General features: G+C 39.2%; 1 protein-coding gene across 2 annotated transcripts in view; it reads right to left on the minus strand.

The window, feature by feature from the left end:
• Positions 1 to 20,032, minus strand: part of CDKL5 (cyclin dependent kinase like 5) — a 142,101-nt gene extending 122,069 nt beyond the window's left edge. For both annotated transcript variants that reach the window (XM_074858696.1, XM_074858695.1), the window contains exon 1: positions 19,968 to 20,032. The gene's annotated coding sequence lies outside the window, so the exon portion shown is untranslated. The remainder of the gene's footprint in view (positions 1 to 19,967) is intronic.
• Positions 20,033 to 20,349: the final 317 nt, after the last annotated feature.

Below are 20,349 nucleotides of genomic sequence, written 5' to 3' on the forward strand. Positions count from 1 at the left end.
CAGACTAAGGCAGTTGATTACAGTAGCTACTCTAGGACTTAAAACCTGTTAGCCTTACTTTGTGGTAAAAAGAACATAGCTCTAATGAAGAAAACAAGCTAAAACCCAAACTGCCTTAGCTAACCAAGAGTTGCAACAGTTAATCCAAAAAGTCTGAGTAATAATTCAGCTATATGTTCAAAATATTTTCTAAAAATGTCACATTCATTATTAAAAGGCCACAAAGCATGTACCCTGTTTGAAGAACCTAAACTGGTTATGCCCAAACGTCAACGAAAAAGGTTAGGATCCCAGAGAAACTAACAAAGGGCTATAGGATTTTTCACCTACAATAGCTCACATGAAGTGCAGAACAACTACAGCACTCCAGTTCTACATAGGATGTCTTCAGATTGCTTTCACTGAATACTGAAAATAGCACTAAGTGGTATCTATTTGAAAGCACACAGGAAACGAGAAATTTCAAAAGCTATTAAGTTATAGCTATTGTCACAGTTTATCTGTGTTCTTACAACTGCGGGAGTGATTATTCTCATTTTATTATTTTATCAGTCTGTGCTGTTAAGTGTAGCAGTTCAGCTATACTGATGAATTAGAACTTTTACTCCAAAAAGGGACCTGGACAGGATAGGAAGAGAAGAAAAAATAGCACACATTGCACACTTTTGTAAAATCGTGTTTCAAGTCAAAAAGAATTCCCTTTCTTCCTCTCAAATGTTCCCAAATTCAACAGATTTCAATACTGTGAAATTCTTATTTAAGTTCACTAACAGAAACAGAACATCCCTTATCCGCTTATGCCTTCTGCCCCTTTGGTTTTTGCAGATCTGTAACATCCAAACAACAGACACTACCTTTGGTCCTTTGAAATACACTACTGTTACACTGATTTGATAGCTATTAAGTGTAATATCCTATTTAAGTAAGGTACTCTGACCACTAACATCAAGTTAGTATACGACAGCAGTCCTATTTGTTCTTCTTTGCCTCTCCATTTATTTTATCAGTTTAAACGTAATGGGGAGTGGAAATTGAATAGGGTGTGCTTTCAGTACTTCAAGAAGTTTAGATTACTTGATTCTTTCACTGTGACACTCATTAAGAGTCATAATTAAATCGCTTTAACTTCTATTTTTAGAAATACAGTTTTTAACTTCTATTTTTAGAAATACAGTTTTTAACTTCTATTTTTAGAAATACAGTTTTTAACTTCTATTTTTAGAAATACAGTTTTTAACTTCTATTTTTAGAAATACAGTTTTTAACTTCTATTTTTAGAAATACAGTTTTTAACTTCTATTTTTAGAAATACAGTTTTTAACTTCTATTTTTAGAAATACAGTTTTTAACTTCTATTTTTAGAAATACAGTTTTTTATGTTTAGAAATCGTAGGCAAAACATGAAAAGGAAGAGACACACTTCTTTCTTGTTTAAAAGCAGTTCTTTAACTGATTCAAAAAGAGAACAATATGCAGTTACCACTCTCAATATTTTCTGGTCTCCTTCACTGTATTTCAACTGACCAGCACATAAACATGTGACACTAACAACAGAACCCTATACTAGCCACCAAATAAACTACCTATGACTTGTAAAAAGAGTTGATCCTAAACAACACCTATTTTCTTTACTACATCTTGTATCTGCCATAAATATGCAGAGTGAACAAGTATTATACAGACCCAGTTGTAGAAAAACATTGATAAAGCACTAATGTTCAAGACTGCCACATGATCTTATGCTGTAAAGCAAACTCTATAGGGCAGTAACAGTGAATTTTTATTCTCAGGCATGTAATAGAAAGTAGAAATTCATATTCGTATGAGTTCCAGTTATGAAATACACCTTGATAAAAAACAGAATTAAAAATCTTAAAGGCTACTGATAGTAATTTCATTAACACCACCATGTATTAAGATGTTAGCCACAGGGAAGTACAGCAGAGTAACAGTAGAGCTTCTGTATGTAGATCACAAAGTAGAACTTGCTACACCTAATACCCACTAGCAGAGCCTATTAAGTAGTGTCAATTTTATGTATACATATCGGTTTTCTAGAGGTGAATCAATTTTTGTGTGTTCCCTTCTTTCAAAGTACCTGATCAATGCATTATTGTCTCATCTGAAACAAGAAAATGAACATCAGCATTTCCAATTAATTTAGGATACACTTCCTATACACAAATAATGATTTACTACTACAACACCTTGCATCATTCTGTGTTTTCTGGGATATCTGACAGCAAATAAGACTTTGGGGAATAGTTCTAGTTAAGTATTTCATTTTATTACTGTTGCAAATATGGATAAGCTATCACAGCCACATCTAAACAAAAATAGTAAGACCAATCTTTTTATTCTTAAAAATTTGACTGTGTATTGTAAGTATCTAAAGGCAAGTGTCAAAAAAGCTGGAATAAAAGACAATTAGCTAATTAGTTTCAGTCCTTTTTTTTTATTATTCAATTGATAAAAGATAGTTCACCATAATTTTCAAAAGACTCTTAATGTTACAATTAAACAGCTTCAAGATCATATTTGGGGAAGAAATGTGGGCAATGAAAGACAAAACTAAAAATATTAAAACCCCATATACCATACAAAAGACTTCTTCCCTTAGGAAGATCACCTTGCATTTATAAACTATACACATAGTAAGAATGTAATGATCTAATCTAATTTGATACTGGGAATTACAAAACTCAATGCAGTTTATTTAAGATTAAAAAAGGAAGAGGTAGGCTTCCCTTCAGAGTGACAGAGAACTTCAAACTTCAGAAAAACAGAAACTGATTGAATCAAGTTTACACATGTATTCTTTGCTCTAGTGAAAATGAATGTATGTGCAGTGCAGACTGACATTTTTTTCTATTTCAACTTGACACAGTACACAACTGCCATCTAAACATGAACTTCTTAAATTTTATTGATAAAATAAACATAGAAGTTTTGAGCCTGATATTCACCAGGATTTTTTCCCAACCAAGACTTTTTTCTTCCTCTCCCTAGTTTACTGCAGCATTTGCAGAAGTCTCCCAAAAAATTCAGAACCATAGAAGCCTACCAAACAGAATAACCCATACTGGAAGATTCAAGAGATACAGAGATTAAGCTGTCTGTAAAAGAGAGTGCAAGAGCAGATCTCACTAAAGATGTATTTCCCACTGTTGAAAAAGCAAGTTAGCCTGCTGTTTCTAAATTACAGTATTTGTAAAATGTGTTTATAGCTGTACTACAGCAAAACGCTTCCCCCTCCTCCCCCAATCTCACAAGCTATGTTTCCCCTCTCAGTACTTCCACATTCTGTCACCTCATTTATTAATTATGGCTTAAACCCAAACATACACTACCTGCATATTTTATAAAGAAGAGATATTCTTTAACTTTATTTGTTTTATTTTCTCACATACAAGAGCACAACTAATTAGAAGAACAAAACTTAAATGTATGACCAAAAAATGCATTGTGCGATTGAAGATTTTTGACTTTTTTTCCTCCACCTGAATGACTTACATAAAGGTCAGCTCAGATTTTGAGGTGCTCACAACAGCCCAAAACACCTTGCCTCTCACAGCAAAGCATGTTAAGCAACTATGTTACCAGACAACACAGAGTCACAAAGAAATGCTTCACCTTTCCAGAAGATGAGAGTATTTTAACCTAACCTCCAGATAAACAAAAACTTTTGAACACTATACAGATTCAGGACTCCAACTTTATTTCATTATAGTCCTGGCATTGTTATTCTCTTTTGGAAACCAGGAACAGTTAGGTAATACATCTCCTAACATCTCGCTGCACAGGGAGTTTGGATACTGAAGAGCTGAGATCCAACTCCTAACGTTTGCTGCATTTGCTTATTAAACACCCACTGTAAATACTGTTGTAAGGAACTCAAAGTTCTGTGGTTAATATTCAATAAATATACATTACAATATCAAGGACAAAGTCTTAGTAAAAAAACTTAGCTGGATCCTACAAGATCTGCTTATTCTCTAGGAAAAGGACTACCATCCACAACTTCCCTTCAACAGTAATTCGTCAACAGTCTTAATTTCTGGAATAGTCAAGCTACTGAAAGGCATATAAAAAGCCATAATAAACAAAACCAGAAAAATGTGGCAAGTAACACCTTCATTCTCACATTAAAATAATTGTTATTAGATAAAACAATCCACATTCATTTCCTAAACTTACCCTATTCAATATCTGCTCTCCACAGCAGCAAACCTAAAATAGAACCATGATACAAAGAAGGACCATTTCTACCACCAATCTTTGCCATACCTTCTACAGGTTCACTGGAAGACACACCAAGGCCCTAGAAACAAGGAAATTTGTTCAAAGCAAATCACAGCATAAAACGGTAATCTTCATTAAAATGCATCACTAAGCAGTTAGCCATTCATAATTTGAGCAGTATTTCCCAACAAAAAACGACAGCCTGCAAGGTTGCATGAAATTGCAACAGCAAACAAAAAATACAAAACAACTTAAAACATACACTTAATCACAAGCAAAACCCCTAAAGCACCAGCCTAACCTTTCATCTCTTTGATACAAATGATCAAAACAGTGAAGGACATACTACTCGAACTTCTAGGGAGAAATGACAATTATCACTGCATAAAAGAGCTCAGCTGTATTGGGTTTGCATGGCAAGGTTTCGGTAGCGGTGGGGCTACAGGGGTGGCTTCTGTGAGAAGCTGCCAGCAGCTTCCCCTGTGTCCGACAGAGCCGATGCCAGCCGGCTCCAAGACGGACCCGCCACTGGACAAGGCCGAGCCCATCAGCGATGGTGGTAGCGCCTCTGGGATAACGTATAAATAAGAAGGGGAAAAAGTTGCTGAGTGACAGCAATTGCAGCCAGAGAGAGGAGTGAGAATATGTGAGAGCAACAGCTCTGCAGACCCCAAGGTCAGGGAAGAAGGAGGGGAGGAGGTGCTCCAGGCGCCGGAGCAGCGATTCCCCTGCAGCCCGTGGTGCAGCCCATGGCGGGGCGGGCTGTGCCCCTGCACCCATGGAGGGTAACGGTGGAGCAGATCTCCACCTGCAGCCCGTGGGGGACCCCACGCCGGAGCAGGTGGGTGCCCGAAGGAGGCTGTGACCCCGTGGGAAGCCCACGCTGGAGCAGGCTCCTGGCAGCACCTGAGGGGAGGAGCCCCGCTGGAGCAGGTTTGCTGTCAGGACTTGTGACCCCGTGGGGGACCCAGGCTGGAGCAGCCTGTTCCTGAAGGGCTGCACCCCGTGGGAGGGACCCCAGGCTGGGGCAGTGGATGAGTGTGAGGAGTCCTTCCCCAGAGGAGGAAGGAGCGGTAGAGACAATGTGTGATGAACTGACCACAACTGCCATTTCCAGTCCCTCTGCACCACTCAGGGGCAGGAGGTAGAGAAATCAGGATTCTGTTTTGCCCATAACTGTAACTAGTGGATGTTCTCTCCCTGTCCTTATCTCAACCCACCAGTCTTTCATCGTATTTTCTCTCCCCTGTCCAGTTGAGGAGGGGAATGATAGAGCAGCTTTGGTGGGCACCTGGCATCCAGTCAGGGTCAACCCACCACATCAGCATACTTCAGTTCTCTTAAAAGCAGTCTACAACCTAAGGAGTCTTGTTTTGGCTCCTATTCAGTAATCTCAAACACCGAGTCAAGACCTCTACAATCCCTATAATTCAAAAGAACACAACTAAGAAGTTCCAAACAGCTTCCTACATACAGGAACAGGAGCAGTGACACTCTGAGGTCTGCTCAGAACACTGCACCTCACATCACTGACAAAGCTGCAAAATCTACCTAAAATGCCTTCTCAGTATATCCACCAGCAAAACTCATTTCCACTTAAGCTCTACCTTAAGGTTTCTTAAGTAGAATAGATGAAAGCTTTTCCTGTTCACATCCTCCAGTGCTGATTCAATTAACCTGTGCCTTAACTGCAAGAAATACAATACAGGGATAGCTTACAGTATTACCATATGGGGGTGGAATCATGTTTGCTATTTTGCAAAAGGGCTATTTGATGATTATACTCTAACTAAAAGAATAATTACAAATGAGTGTCAAAGAAAACATTGACCACTTTTCTACCTTAAAGTTAAAAAACAGCATATGAATAGTGGTGCACGAAAGAACAAAGTCACAACCCTGAACAGAGCCAAGCAACAAAGGTGAAAACCACATAGCAAGTCCAGATACAGCCCGGAACATTCATAGTTTCTACCAAAAGGCATAAGCATGCTATAGATTTCTGCTTTCTCAAATTCTGCTCCAATTTGTATTTCACCAGCTTGTTTCACAAACCTCTTAAAGACACGCAAAACAAGACAATTAAATAGGCCCATTCACGGAACTCGAAGTATTGTTTCACATCATGCTCAGCAAAACTCCTTACACTGCACAGATTTTTAAAACCATGTCTATTTTTCCACTCTTTACAAATGTAATACATTTACTGCACAATACCTTTGAACAATTGGTTATAGTAGTTTATACCATAGCACACAATGCTTTATTACCTAAATTCCTTGAAAGCATGAGGACAATTTAAAAGTACATATACTATGCTTACTTGATGTCCCAAAATTTTGGTAGAATTTTAAACAAAAAGCTCAGACTACTTGTTTGCAAAAACCAACTCTCAAAAGTGCTGATAGAAGAGATAACAGCTTTCAACATATAACAAATGCAGCTAAATAATTCTCAATTATCTGTCAATTTAACTAATCTGTTTCACACTATCCAAGGACCAAGTCCTATTTTCACCTAATCCTTCTGTTCTGAAAGGGAATGGTCATAAGGGCGTACTTTTAGTAGTGTTTAGATTTTAATTCAGGTATGACATGTTCACAATAATTTAGAAGTGCAGTAACTTGAACCAAAATAAATGTTAGTCAATGGCTGTACACCAGAATTCTTACTCATCAGGAATTTGGTCCCGTTGATACCTTGACTTGTATTTCACATTTGCAGCACTCCAATCACAGCTGTACCATATATATCTAGTAGTGGCACATGCACAGTATTCTCTCATGCCACTACTAACACCTTAACTCAAAATCGATTTGGAAACTTATTTTGTATGTTTCTCCTTCAAGAGGATTACATTTCTCTTAGGTACTGCAGTGCAATTGCTCAACATTTGCGTTCATCTTTTTTCAGATTAGTTCGAGCTATGTTTCTGCTCCTCCAATGATTTGGTTTTGCTATTAATTAAATGGCAGTATTATTTTCCTCAGGTGAAATTATTAGAAAGCACCCTAATGAGTTATAACAACTATAAAACTGACAAGCACAACATATATTACTTTATTCTGTATTGGTAAGGAGCAATGTTTGAAAGAGAATGTCCACTTGTCTTCATTTAATTGGAGAAAAGGGAAAAAGACTTATCAAACTGAAAAAGTTAGTAGAAAAAAACCCAGTATGATAAATACATATGCCAGCAGCAGACCTCCTTGAAAATGATCTAAAATCACTTCCCTTCATATTGCAGTATTCCATATACCTTTTGGATAATTTCTCTTCAGTTCATGTATTCTGGAGGCATATTTAAAGGACAAAAATTTCAGTATAATCTGTGGCCTTTGTACAAGCACTTTCAGTTTTCTAAAAAAACAATCAGGAGAAAATAAACTGTTAGCATGGTATAATTTGCTCTGTTTCTTAAACATTCCACAAAGGCACAAAAGGTATATTCCTTGTATTTAAAAAAAAAAAAAAAAGTCAGTAGTTTCCCAATATCAATACATCACCATTGGCAGTCCCACATAAGAGATCATAAATGATTACAGAAGTGGTCCATGTGAGAATCAGCGGCATACAGTAATACTAGAAACAGCAGCAAGACATCCCTAAGAGCTACTTTTTAGCCAAGCTAGATTAAGTAGAGCATGAAATAAGGCTTTTGTAATTTAAAATCTAATTTTGTAAAAAATAATTTAAGTTTGATTTCTAATAAAACTGTAGAGCATTAATAGTATGTTTTGTAAATTTTTGTACTCTTAGAGGCAATCTTAAAGCAAGGATCACAGGAATTTCTCTAGCCTACAAATACTTATATGCCCAGCATCATCTGCTCTTCTACCACTAGCCCTATAGAACCTAAACATGAGCAAAAATTTGCTTGCAAAATGCAACTAGACAAAAGTATTTTCCAGCAAGTGTTATTACATGTTAAACAATTTCACCTTTTAATATTTTGCTTCTAGATTTAAACTCCAAGTTAAAGCATACTATAATGCCACCTCTCCTGTGGAATCATGACGAAAATCTGTTCTATAAAACTACCAGGCATTGGCAGACATTAAGCAATTCACATCACGTTCAAATTTATTTCTGGTTTTCGGCAGAGGAACTTCACCACCATAGTCTGCCATATGTAATGAATATGAAAGCCTACAATTTCTTTTAATCTGTCCTGCAGTTCCTCAATAAAATGGTAAAGTCTACCAGACAAGGAAAAGGAAGTTAGGGAAAATTCACCATCCATCTCACAAATGTAATTGATTCTAGAGGTCCATTTTAATCTTCATCTATCATTGCACCTGAAATAAAATCCAATTATTTCAGCTTTACAGGTAGATTGGATTTTCATACTGAGAGACATGAATGAGCCATGAAATCATTAAAAAAGCCCATAAATTAACACTGCACAAATATATATGCTACATACAGAGCTGTCATATCACACACTAAACTGAATACACAACTCCCCAGCTTAAACCTTTAGCATGACATACCCGCTCAAACATTAGCAGGGCAGCACAGGGGCTACTATCAACTGAATAATACCACACTTGGGCAGCACAGCTTGCCCAGGCAGTGTTTCACCTCGAGCAGGAAGACTCAAGGCTAGCAGGACCCCTATCCACGAGAGCAAACTCTCACCACAGCCTCATACCAGAACCTTCTTGATCCCATGGCCCAGCATAAGGCCCATGGCCTTCCGTAAGACCCAGCCCACAGGTCTCTCAGTGTCAGGGCTCCACAACAGATTAAAAATCTGTAAATATGCTCAAGAACAGAGTTTCATTTTCATCCCTGCTTTCATTCCACTACTGCAAGCCAGCTTCCACTATTTAATTCCTCAATGTTGTATGCAAAACCAGCTTTAAGGATAGGAAAGATCCCATATTTTCCTTTCTAAGTATTAGTTATATTCACAACAGGTGGAAGAAACCGAAAGCAGTCATTTATCTGTACAGCAACTTCCATAAACACAAATTAGGACAGGGAGTCCCATCATACAGCCTCTACCCTCAAGATTTGACAGCATAAAAACACACTCCTATTTTTTACACCGTCACCCTTGTACATTTTACACTACAAGTCATTCCCCTAATTTGGGGGTATGTATGTCTGTTGGATAGTAAAGGTGCATGGAGCCTGGCAGCTTGCACGTCTTTTGGTGGGGACCGTTCTGTTGTAACTATTGCTGTACTTCACAAGGTAAAAAAAAAAGATCAAAACTAAAACTAATGATCAAAACCAGGAAGTGAGCAAGAAGTTGTATTAAACCCTAAGCAATGTAAGAAAAATCCAGAAAATAGTTTGATAGTCACAAAGTGAAAGTTACAACCATTGTTAATAAATTCTTTAAAAATCTGAGATATTTAAAAATGTATGAACTAGTATTTTAAAAAGCCACTGATTTTGGAGTGAGAAGGTAAATTTACTAAAACTGTTTTACTCCTATTTTCTATAATTGAACAATCTTTTTTCACTAGCATTGAAGCTTTATGTAGTCTCATTATTTAAAAGGACAGCATACTTCCTCTTTGTTAATTTCTTTGAATAACAGCAAGCTAACAAGCTTGATCTGCCATTCCATTTCCAGTGAAATAGCCAACAATAGCTGAAATGTTATTTTAAGTGAATATAACTGGAACAGTCAAACAAAAGGTCACCTATTTTACTGGTGCGGAAAAATACAGGATGGGCCTCCTAGCCTCCCAGGGCTGTTCAGTACTTCGTATGATCAAAGGCAAGCAGACTTTGGCCTTAATACAAATATCTTCCCATCTCCCCTCATCCATACATATTATTTGCAACACAATTTTAGTCACTGTATTTTATGGTGACTTGTCTAAACGAATTTGCTTTATCCCACAAAAAAAACTCCACCAAACATCTCCCAGTATCAAAACTTTAATCAATCTTAAATTTCAAATACATTAATTACAAATATGCATGGATTTTTTTTTTCTGTGAGTTATATCACATAATTTGAGTCAGCAGAAGCAACCAAAAAACAACTAGGTTAACAGAAGTAAGGCCATGATTTTTCTCAAATATGCTGTTCACTCACAGAGCTTTAGGTAACTAAAATGTCAGTGCGTATAGAATTTACTGAAACAGATTTAATGATCTCCAAATGACAGTAGTAGTTATTTTGTTAGAAAAGCACAGTCAAGGTTCACCTTCTGAAAATACTGTTTTGTTACTACTACCGTGGACATCCCACACTGTCACCTTCATACTGAAATCTGTTTTTATTTATAGCAGCAGTACAGTTTTTAAAGAAAGTCAAGCAACCCATTTGTTGTGCTGAAATTGCAAAATTATTGAAATCCTAAACTCAACAGAATGTTTCAGCCTCAGAAGTTTTTCAAGAAACATTTCAGTGGTTTAGATTCATTTTGCTGTGCTACAGCACCTCTTTTCTCTCTAATCCCCCTCCATTCTATATATGAGATTCTATGTTTGAAGTTCCTCCTGGTTGGCTGCCACTCTTCTTCCTGCATCAAGTTCATATTTCTGTCACTGACTTTGTAGGATATGTACAACCTCTTACCCACGTACATCAGATGACATGTTTTCTATTCCACCCACAATCCTCTCCTTTTTCCCTGCTCTTTATGATAGGTTTAAACTGAGCAGCTCTTCCCCCAATTCCTTTAAAGATTGGGAATTCTTTAAAAACCTAAGTTATACTTCTGCATAACCTACATCAGGCACTCTCAAACAGGTCTCCCACAATCACTCTGGGTCCCACATCCACCCATGAGAGTACGCTTACTTCCCTCCTAAAATAACATCCTCAAATTATTGCCCCTGTGACACCCACCTCATTATGCACAACGCAATAACCTATCATCTCAGCTTCATGTTTCTCGCTTTCCATACTACACTAGCTTGGCAAAAGCCAGCAAATGTCATGGCAGGCTGACCACAGAGACATAGAACAGAGTTCCCTCTGTTTCTTGCCCAGTCTCTTCCCTGACCATCTGCCTGTTTCCGTAAGACCTGTATGTCTGTGTCAGAGCTGGAGAACCCTGCCCCTCTGCTAAAGTTGACTAGGAATTGAGCAAGTGGTTCAGAAGTTACTGGCAGGGTGGGAGAACAGGCTAATGGACAGATGGATGGACAGATGGAACAATTGCATAAGCAACCTTCCCTCAAACTAAAATAAAACTTTGAAGTCCCACCTGTTCCACAAAGCATTTCATCAGTACTAGCCACACCCCAATTCAAGGTTTTCTGTTTTATAATAGGCAATACTGCATAAAGTAGTAGCTTTAGTCTATAGGCTCACCGGATCAACACATTACTGGCTGTACATCACGATGTACAGCTACAGCACTCCATAAATAACTGTCTTGAAACACAAACTGTACCCAAACAAGATTTCACAGTTAAGCAGAAAAAGAATGGTTGCATAAAAACATTATAATGGCATGTAATTTAAAACATCCTTCGTAATAATAATGCCAACAAAAAAAGGAGAAAGAAAAGACAAGATTTTGGGGTGGGGTTTTTGTTGGTTTTTTTTTTTTTTGTGGGTTCTTTTTTTAAAAAAAAGAATACAAAAAGATCTAGAGAAGTAAAAATAAAGACTACTACCAATTAAAGGATCTGCAAAGGCGTCTTGCATTTCAACAGCCTAAGATTGTGTGAAGGGATAGAGAAGAAGCTGTGCTAGATGAACAGATGGATCAGGAAAGTGTGAAGAGGTCCATAAGGTAGACTCAAGTTTTTAAAGCATGAAACTTCTGAAACGAGCATAGACTTACTGTATGTGTTTTCATACAAGAATTAGTTAAGATGAGGAATTTTGAGGGGTTTTTTTTTGGTTTTTTGTTTGTTTTTTTTTTTTTAAGCCTATAGATGTAGGTAGGTAACAGCACACTATGTGTGCATGTCTGGAGTGGTGTATTCAGGGATACTGCAACTCCAGTGTTGTCTGACAAGCAAGGCAAGGAAGACTGAAAGTATTTTTGCAGAGGTTAAGCAAACAACCAGATGGCAACATTGTGGATGTGGCAGATTAAGAGTAGAAACCAAAAAGTGGGGGGGGGGGGGGGGGGGATCAGTGTCAAATGGAGAAAAAACACCTGCTTGCACCAAAGACCTTTGCGTCCTTTTAGCTGGTATTCTCTTGTAAAGTGCTCAGAAGAAGCAGTGTCATTAAAATGAGTTGAGCAGGGATGGGGGGGGAGTGCCCTGGAAAAAGAAGAATAATTCAATTTTACACAACTTTTCCTAGTGACATTTCAGGAATAAATATATATTTTAGGAAAATACTGCTTTTGAGCAGAACATCTAACTACACAGCCTCCTGAGGTTCCCCTTCCACCCTTGATGTTAATTATCACTTCAAAATACCCTAAGCAATCATACTAAAAACAGCAGCAGAAAGTTGGGAAGGGGTAACCCTATGTTTATTAATAGATTCAGCCTCACTTCAGTGAACACTCATCTTGCAATAAAAAAAAGGATAAATTAAAGTGCACATTCTGAGGTTCACAACTGAAAGTTATTAACATTGATTGTCACTATGACAATTGCCTACTCTTTGACTAATAAACAGCTTTACCTTTTGGATGAATCGTTCTATACATAAGTAACCCATAAGCAAATTAAACTTTTTTTGATCACAAATAGTACATAACAGAAAGCAAACTTGTTCTAAATTACCATAAATCTATGCCCATCCCCTGGTTTTCATCCCCAAAGTATATTCCAACAACACTTAAGAGCTGCCAGTACATCTACCAACTATTTTGAACAACATGAACTTGAAATATCAATTAAGATGTGAGATCAACACCAGTTTCATACACTACATGAGTTTTAAGATTTCTTCACCTCTGAAGGGGGTCACATAAAAACTGAAGTCGGATGGGCCCCAATCCTGCATACACTTCCCCATAAGCAATACAACTGAAGTTAAACATATGTTTAACTTATTACATGTGCACAAATATTTGTAGAGAGGGCTTGAATGACTCCAGGGAATAAACAAAGTGCTGCCAAGTGTTCAAAATAAAAAACAGAAGCAGAAACTTTTCCTGCAGTTTGTTTTCAGCTACTGTAAAGTTTTTACTGAATGTAGCAGGTTACAGGAATTTAGAACAACTGTAATAGCTCTGTTAAGAAGAGTTTTATGAAAAGCTATGACATATCCCCACCTTCCATACACCTCAGTTTTGCTATTACCATTTCAGATAACAGCCAACAATGCAATCTATAAAAAACCCCACCATCTTGGAAGATGCGGAAAAACCAAACTCAATAACATTTATTCACAGAGAACTGCTCTGATCAACCTGCAATTAATATGATATGCTGCAGCACGCAAGATACAACAAATTTCAGTATGTCTGGTAAGAGCCAGCAGAAAGTAATATCCAAATCCTTCCAGCAAGCTTCTGAAGCTTATCTACTAGAGGACTCCCATCAAAACACAGTTTCCTCTTCACCATTAGCTAGAAATGTCATCCAGATGGAAAGGGAGAGGACAGAAAAAGAGCAGCACACACCACCAAGCATTGTGAGTCTGCAACACTCAGGGCACGCTGGACCGTCAGCTCTACCAACACCAGCATAGTGCTGATGTGTCAGTAGGCACAGGGAGTTTGTGAGGTGCAAATTACACAAAAAAATAAATACGACCTTCTTAAGATTAGGAAATGTAGCAACAAGTAGGAAGCTTATAAACACAAATTTACTGTGCTCTCAAGTTTAATCCAAAAGTTTCTATGCTTTAAAGATAAATATGTAAGTACAAAGTCCCACTTGCTGGTACAAGGCTTAAAAAAAGTTACCAGCTGGCAGTTATTTTGTGGCCATGAAATCAGTGCTCCAACAAGTTAAAATGTCAACCAGTCTATCACATACAGGCCAAACAAAGATCTATCTTCTCAAGGTCAGAAACGGATGAGAATACAAAGCATTGAACTGATGTACATTCAAGTAGCTATTCACTTACTTCACATGTAAGTGGGACTTCACAGCTGAGTAGCTGCTCACTTCATAAGCACCAAGGTCACTCAAAGTAAACCAAACATAATGAAAAACTCTGAGTGATCCTATGCCAGATAGTTACCCCAGATAATTATCAATTCAGTAGGAATGTAAAAAAGATCCATTTCAAGACTACAACTTCTATGAGTTTGAAAACTAAGGGTTTCCCCACAAAGGCTTCACAATTAGTTGTCAGATCAACCAAAATATAGTTGTAAGGAACTAAGCTAAGTAAGAATTCTCTCCTACAAGTAAGTCATTGTAAGTGTTAACCATTTCTCTGAATTCACTAAGAAATGTACAGTTCCTACAATACATGATGACTTTTAAACACTGACACCTAATTATGATGAAAAGTGGAGGAGGGGATGAAAAAAGTTGTTTTCATATTCAAGCTCCAAGAATTACTATTTTTTTTATACTTAACAGTTGAATAAATATTTTATTCTACTGAACCTCGCAGTCACATCCTCCCTTTCCTTCAGTTGAATGAAGCAGCATGTTACCATTAACATCTGTACTTCTATAGTCATCTGTAAGAAAAGGTTAACAGAGACAGTGATACAATTCACCAAAATAATGGAGCTCTATGTGGCTGGCATAATGAGGATTCAGTTGATTCTCATTTTGTTTTTTTCAGAGAAGAAATTTGGCTTTTGGTTAGGGAGCTTTCTCTCCCTCTTTTTTAAAATATTGCCAGGCAAGTATTTCTTGTGAATATCACCCACAGCAATATTATCTTCTTTTTCCAAAATAAGTGTCAGTGTTAAATTAAGTTATCCTATTGTTAAAAATAAATCTACTAAAGGGTTCATTTTCAAAACATTAACAGGCAAGTCCAACACTATGAGGTTCAACCAGTTTAGATTAGAAATACAAATTTGAAGCCAAACTGGAACATACTAACATATCTTCTGCAGTAATGTTAAAAAAATAGATGTATTTGCACTAAAGCTAGAATTAAAAGCTTCTGGAGACCTAAACACTTCAGTATCACAGAAAGTCACCATAAATTAACTGTAACATCTTACTCCATACCAATTTTCCTCATTTTAAGACACAGCAATATATTATTTTAACACCACAGCAACTAAACATAACTTAGGTATCAACTTATGAAAATACAAACTGAGAAGCAGAACACAACTCTAGCTTAAGAGCCCATACATTAATTTCTGAAAGCTATTTTGCTCAAAGGAAACAGGCATGGAAGTTGTCTGAAGACTAGCCTATTCCTACGACATTCTCATGGTTGCCTCAGAGAAGGGAGTTAAAAAAAAAACCCCGCAATATTTCTATAGCAACAGAGTTTAAGACATGTAGAAACTTTTCAATTTACTTTGCTCTTTCATTGCAATTTCATCAAGATATTTAACACAATTATTTCTGCTATGCTAAAATATCTTATTTAACACAGTGACAAAGAAATACATTATCACATCCTAAATAAAAAAACCTTATTTTTAAAAGCTGAATACATTAGTGTTGTGAACATTCAGAAGTTCAACTTTTTCCTTCATCCATATTTAATATTATGAAACTGCACAGACTCGGCAAAAGGGCTGATGTTGTAACAGCAATTTCCTCAGTTTACTTATGTATTGTTTTAATGCTCATTTTAATTTATATTATGCAATTAATTCTTAATGCTTCTGATGCAGAAAGTTGGTGTTACATTCACAAATAAATCTCCATCTAGATACTAAAGTATTATAGTTAAATACAGAATTTGGATCCAAGAAATAAACTCTATTACTCATTTTATTACATACATTCTTCAGTGATAACAAGTCACTGACCATTCTCATGCCTTGATGTTCTCATGTAAAAAAATCAAGATAAAAATCTAAAGTTGCTAGGTTTAGCTCATGAGTAGGGCTAAAACTGTTTAAAATTCTCAAATAGAAGTTCTGACAAATGCAAGCCATTCTTGTTCCGTTCACATGATGAGCACATAGTTCACAATGAAGCCATTTATCTTCCATGTCAACACATATTCAGGGTAGCTCCCTCTCATTACTGTTTCATGACCCATCTTCATGCTCTGCTCAGATTAAGCATATAACCTCATGAAAATTCTCATAAATAAGAATTAATATCTTACCCAGAGCTTAAATAATACCTAGGAAAACTGCTGGTTAGGTTTTTTCTTTCCAGATTTCCACTGCTGAGTGTTGTGTGTTTGTACAGAGAGAAAGCTAATGCTTATATGTGAACGGTTTTCAAGAGCATCCATATATAGTCAGTATTATAAATAGCTATTTTTATAACAGCACTGAGCTGACTTTTCGTTATATATAGAGAGGGTGTTTTCTGCATACAGAAATTATTCTCTTATTCTACCTTGTACTTGCAGTCTTAGCTCTCCCACTCACACAGTCCTGCTTCATACAACAGAAATAGCCACTGCGAGTGTCAAACCACGCTGGCACTATAGCTCATAGAATCATAGAATACCAGGTTGAAAGGCACCTCAGGCATCATCTGGTCCAACCTTTCGTGGCAAAAGCATGGTCTAGACAGATGGCCCAGCACCCTGTCCAGCTGAATCTTAAAAGTGCCCAATGTTGGTGAATCTACCACTTCCCTGGGGAGATTATTCCAGTGGTTGATTGTTCTCGGCGTGAAAAATTTTCCTCTTGTGTCCAGTAAGAATCTCCCCAGGAGTAACTTGTACCCACTACCCCTGTTTTTTTCCTTGTGGCTCCTTCTAAAAAGGGAGTCTCCATCTTCTTTGGAGCCACCCTTTAAATACTGGAACCCAGTGCTAACTATACCAGTGCTCCAATAATAGTTTCCAGACTAGCCCAAACGCCTTTACAAGAAGTTCTCTCCATACTGACCACAGAATTTTTTACATTTTCCTGTAGCTATTCCACTAGTACAAAAGGCTTACGAAATTGATATTTTCAAGGGGTTTGTTAGGAATATAGAGCTACAGTAAACATTTCAGTAATTGAATCTCAAAGTGTATTTTCTTCTCATTATTATTAAACTAAACTGAATGGATTTATGAGAACATTGAAATGGATCTGCAATTTGTTTCAACACTTCAAGTTTTGAAAACTAAGCCAGAGGAGATCCGCTACAACACTAACAGGTTTGTTATGACTCTCATTTTGAAGTCAGACAAAAGGAATGAAAACAAATTTCTAGTTTCAGCTTCCATAAAGTTCAAGTCTAAAACATTAAGAAAAAAATCTTTAACATAAAACAACAAATAGATCAGATTCATTAAAATTGTCAACATTTAATTAAAATTAAAAATCTGGCATAATGCAAGTATTTTTTACATGTGTATTTTTGAATGATGATAACTGCTTTCAGCTGCAGATCTAAGCACTGTCTGAAGTTAATTCAAAAGATCTAGTTCCAAAATACGGTATGGCACTTGCACCTTGCAGCACATGATTGCTACAGCTTTAAATTTCTCCCCTTTCCTATAAACTATGATCTTACACCACCGTAATATATCATCCAATTCTTCTGCATGCCAGAAAAACCTAAGGGGCTAAAACATTGTGACAAAGATTTTGATACAATTTTGATTTAAATCCCTAAATGCTACAGTTTTAGGTAAATACTGACAAACAAGGCCATACTCCTGAGAATTATTCAATGCAGAGGCTTCTTTAAGCAGAGAGCTCTCTCCTTGAAGAACATCTTGCCAGAAGTACAAAGGGGAAGATTTTCCCTCCTATTGCCAAATGAGCAAATTGAGAGAAATCTCAAACACCCACACAACTAGAGGTAGTATTTAAGTCTGTACAATAGAAAAAGCCAATACTTTTATTATTCAATCCGCCTATTAAAATGGCGCTTTGTGTTTCTACTACAGGCAGGTATATTTTTATAAAAAGCTTGCCTTTTTTTTCATCTGCAGATCTCTTCACTGTTAAGTCAGCACACACACAAAGACAAGAAAAATCTTAAAGATCATGTTGTTTTAAGCAAACCCAACAGACTACTTGAAACATTAGATCTGACACACACTGTGATCTAGGACAAAAATAGTTAAGTGTCCTCACTGATAGTAAAATGAAGTGGGAACTGTAGATTGTACTAGCCAAGAAACCATTATCAACTGGCAATATACAACTTGATCATTCATATATTGGAAGCTGGGGGTGCTCAACACCTCTCTGAAAAACAGCAGAGAGGCATGAGGACAATAAAAGAAACTAACTGGACTATTTAAAACTTCTCTTCTGCAATACTGCAGAACCTGAAGGCCATTCATGATCTGCATCTATCAGCATGCCAATGGATCTTCCTAGCCTTCCTCTGTTTTATATTTTCTAACAGCCTGTTTGAGACATTCCAAAGCTTTGCTAAATAGATATGTATTTGCAATAAATAAGAACTCTTCCAGACACGCCTGTGACCAATGTATTACCATCTTGACAAGTCTACTGAGAAGTCAGGTAATAGCTTCCCTCACTCAGAGCAGAGCACAGAGGAATTTGCATGATCATTACTAATTTCACTATGGCAGTTTCACGCTGTTGCTGTTTCAGACTGCTACCTGCCGCAGCAATGGTAGGCAGTACACGATGCAGACAGGAGGAGGATCTCTGAGAGAGGCTGGAGTAGTTCAACAGCAGCAACTGCACGCAGAGCCCTCACATACGCTGAAGAGAATGGAATAGGAAAAGAGCTGCTTGCTCCTCCAGCCCAAGAAGAGGCATTGCTGCAAACACACAAAACCTTGCTTGAAAAAAAAATCCCTTTTCCCTTCCATACGCTCAAGGCCAAGGATAGCAACCCACTTTTCCCTGCTCACCGACCAATATAAAAGATGAAATGTGAGAACGGAATCAAGGAATAGCCCAGCAACGGGAATCCCGGCATCCCTCTTCTTCCTAGCGGCTCCAACTGAGGAACAGCCTCCTCTCCTGGGTGTTGTCCCCTCTGATGCTCTCCATCACCACCGACCTACCCGATAACAACTAGTGTATTTTCTCATAACTGGCACAGAAAATGCACAAGCCCAGCAATAGTGCGACTGATTAAATACACCAAACCAAAAAAAAAAAAACACCCCATCACACAAAAAAACCCCAGAGAAACACTCCCTCCCCCAAATCATAATAATCTAAAGAGTATCTTTTTAGAAAAAGCCCCGAGCCCTTCCCGCGAGGCGGAAGCCGGTATCAGGGAGGAAGAGGGGCGAGCGAGCCACGACAACGAACACGGGCGGAATCCCACAGGCGGCCGCCCCCCCCCCCGCGGGCACCTCAGTGAAACCGCGACCGGCGGGACCGCGGAGGGGCCGCGCCCGCGGGCTCTGCCCGCTCCGAGCGGGGCAGCGAGCGGACATCGCGCCGCCGCCCGACCCCGCCGGGCACGGCCGCCTCACCCCGCCGCCGGCCGGGCGCACCTGGGCTGCGGAGTGGGGCGCGGCGCGGCGCTGCCCGCCGGCAGAGGCACCCACCGGCCCCGCGCCCGCCGCGGCAGCGTCAGGAAACGGCTCCCGGCGGGATGGGGGGAGGGTGGGCGGCGGCCGCTCGGCTGCGGCGGCAGCGGGGAGGGGGGTGGGTGGCGAGCAGCGGGGGTCGTGCGGCTGGCCGGGGGGGGGCGGGGGGGAAGGGACGGGAGCCGAGGCGCGGGGCTGCCCCGCCACGGCAGCGAGAACCCGGCAGCCGGGAGATGACAGGTAAGGGCGGCGGAGGGCAAGGGGCGGCCTCCCGGCGCTCGCCTGGCCCGGCCCGGCGCAGCTGCCCTACCTCCGCTCCGGCGCTGCCGCTGCTCTCGTTACACCCGGCGGCGCGCGCTCACTCGCCCGCCACCGCCCCCTCACTCCGCTCCCCCGCCCGCCGCGGTCCCTCCCTAGCGCGGCGCTCAACCGACACCACTAGCCGCCCAGCCCCGCCCCCAAGCCTGCAATGACACCTCCTCCCACCAGTAGCACAGGAAGGAGCGACCCCGGGCCGCGCCCACACCCTCCTCGACCAATAGGCGCTAGCCGTGAGCCTTCTCCTTTGTCCCTCCCCCGATGGCACCGCCCGTAGCTTCGGCACCGCCCTCTCTCGCGTCAGGTTCGGTTGACTCGCAGCTGCCGAGCAACGGGCGCGGGGCTGCGGGCGGCGATGGGGACGGGGCTCCGTG

This window comes from Strix uralensis, chromosome 2 (genome assembly GCF_047716275.1).
Source record: "Strix uralensis isolate ZFMK-TIS-50842 chromosome 2, bStrUra1, whole genome shotgun sequence".
Taxonomy (NCBI): Eukaryota; Metazoa; Chordata; class Aves; order Strigiformes; family Strigidae; genus Strix; species Strix uralensis.